The sequence below is a fragment of the Schistocerca piceifrons genome, chromosome 3 (assembly GCF_021461385.2).
Source record: "Schistocerca piceifrons isolate TAMUIC-IGC-003096 chromosome 3, iqSchPice1.1, whole genome shotgun sequence".
Taxonomy (NCBI): domain Eukaryota; kingdom Metazoa; phylum Arthropoda; class Insecta; order Orthoptera; family Acrididae; genus Schistocerca; species Schistocerca piceifrons.
In genome coordinates, this window is record NC_060140.1 from 178,051,168 (window position 1) to 178,053,861 (window position 2,694).

At 46.7% G+C, this 2,694-nt stretch overlaps 1 non-coding gene across 1 annotated transcript; it reads right to left on the bottom strand.

Moving 5' to 3' along the window:
* Positions 1-2,248: 2,248 nt before the first annotated feature.
* Trnal-caa lies at positions 2,249-2,323 on the bottom strand. The gene has a single exon. It is a non-coding gene; the product is annotated as a tRNA-Leu (tRNA).
* Between the last annotated feature and the right edge of the window lie 371 nt (positions 2,324-2,694).

Consider the following 2,694-nt stretch of genomic DNA (forward strand, 5'->3'; position numbering starts at 1 on the left):
TAACTGTCCACCTCATCTTCCCACCTTTATCTGTCTATCTCTTCCTCCCCACTCTCTTCATCTCCTCTCAATCTCTTTGACCATTTCCTCCAACCCCTCTGACTATATCTTTCTACATTTCCCTATTTCCATCTCCACCCTCCCTCTTCCTTTTCCTCCAGCCCCCGTCCCTCTTCACCTTCCATTGGCTTCATGCATCTCCCCCTCCTCCCCTCTTTCTGTATATTTTCTCCCGCTCCCTCCTTGCTCTCTCTCCCTCTACCCATATCAACCTTTCCCCAGCCACAATCGTCGTTACGAGTTGTCCTTCCAATACAGATCAATAAAGCAGGCTGATACTGCTCCCACATCTCACCTGTCATGCAGGACAGGCTACACATCAGGAGCTTGAAAATCATTTATTTACTCTTGGCATACAGACATCCATTCAAAGCAGGTCGATAAAGCAGGCCAACACTACTCCAATACAACCCACTTTTCATGCAGAACAGCCTATCTGTCAGGACCTGGGAAACTGTTTCTTGCTCTTGAGATGTAAGGTGCAAAGCATGTTGATTTGGCAGGCCATTACTGTTCCCACACAGTATGCCTGTCATAGAGAACGTCCTATACGCCAGGGGCTGGGAAACACGTTTTTGGCCATATCTCGGCTCCTGTTGGAGCTATGAGTTTATAAACCCCACAGTGCCGATACTCAAGACGCCTGCTGTTTCTGGGCCAAATCGGTTGTAATTGATCCAGGAGCTTGGGAGGAGGTCCCAAACGTACACTATACACAGGGTGTCTCACCTAACTGTGTCACCTCAGATATCTTTGGAACATCAATAGATATTCAAAATCTGGTTTCACGAGCATGAACATGCGGCAGGGGTTTAGGAAACCAAACACTATGCGAAATTTTAAAATGTAAACAAATACTATTTTCAACACAAACTTTGGACACCCCCTATTATTTCATATGCAATCAATAGCATGAAAAATCACAAAAATAATTGCGTTGGTGGCATCGCAATATGTCAACTACATCCCGACAAATTGCTAAGCGAATTTGACGCTTGATATAATGAAGCATACAGCTAGGGCAAGCCCTGAGACTCAAGCGTGCATCTCACGCTGTCTGTGTGAGGAGCTTGCAAAATGGGAAAGTATGCGCAATCCACAAAAATAAACAAGTAACACATCCAACGCAAAGTTACATTTTTCAAATTGTAAATGTATGTTTATTCTAGCAAAATGACAACTAGTGCTACAATTGATGATAACACACTTTGATACACACATTTACTAGTGCCCTGTCGCCCACAGAACTCTGTTGTTGTGCATTACATCCAGCATAGAAAATACACCCACATCTTGAGCAATGAAACTGTGTCACGTCAACATATGCTCGAAGGGCCCTCCGTTTGCATCTATACACGTTTGCAGACGGGTAACGAGAGAGTGTTGCACAGATTGCAGAATTTCTACAGATATTGCCGCACACGCCACAGTAATATGATGTTGCATATCGTCTACTGTCGTTAGGGTTTCTTGATACACTCTGTCTCCCACTGCACCCCAGAGAAAGAAGTCTAATGGCATCAAGTCGGGGTACTGTGCTGGCCATCGCACAGTATCTCCCCGCCCCATCCACCTGTTTGGAAATGTCGCATCTAGAACGTCTCTGGCAACTTTTGAATTGTGTGTGGGAAATCCATCATGTTGGAACCACATTGATACACGAGTTTCGAATCCTAGATCCTCCATGAGGAGCGCTAATGTGTGTTGAAGAAATGATGCGTATCGCTGTCCATTCAATGTTCCACGGTAAAAATATGGACCTACAATATAGCTAGCAATGATACCGCAACAAACAATGACACTCCACTGTCGTTGATGAGCAACTTGGCGTATTTAGAGGGGATTTTTCACGGACCGGTAGTGCATGTTCTGCAGATTCGCATTACCATGATTTGCAGATGAAGCCTTGTCCGCAAACAACGTATTGCTTAGGAATACCTTGCAACTGCTGGAGTGCAAAACGACCCAATGCAACGCGGGATTCAAAGTCATTCCCGTACAGTTCTTGGTGAAGTGAGATATGGAATGGATGAAACCGATGCCGATGCAAGATTCTGCACACACTACTGTGGTTTATTCCTACACCTCGTGCAATTTCTCGTACGCCAACCTGAGGATTCCAGAATGAGACTTTCACTCTGCAGCGGAGTGTGCGCTGATATGAAACTTCCTGGCAGATTAAAACTGTGTGCTGGACCGAGACTCGAACTCGGGACCTTTGCCTTTTGCGGGCAAGTGCTCTACCAACTGAGCTACCCAAGCAGGTGAGCTTCTGTAAAGTTTGGGAGGTAGGAGGCGAGGTACTGGCAGAAGTAAAGCTGTGAGGACGGGGCGTGAGTCGTGCTTGGGTAGCTCAGTTGGTAGAGCACTTGCCCGCGAAAGGCAAAGGCCCTGAGTTCGAGTCTCGGTCCGGCACACAGTTTTAATCTGCCAGGAAGTTTCAACCTGAGGATTGTGCGCTACAGCAGCCAGAACAGCAATTTCGTATCCATTGCCAGTCGCTGGCGTTGCACGTGGACGTTTTGTGGGAGCCCAGCTTCCTGTTTCAGTGAGTGCCTTGCAGATGTTGCCAATGATTCGATGTGACGGACACCGCCGATCTGGGTAGCGTTCAGCATACAGTGTCACAGCTGC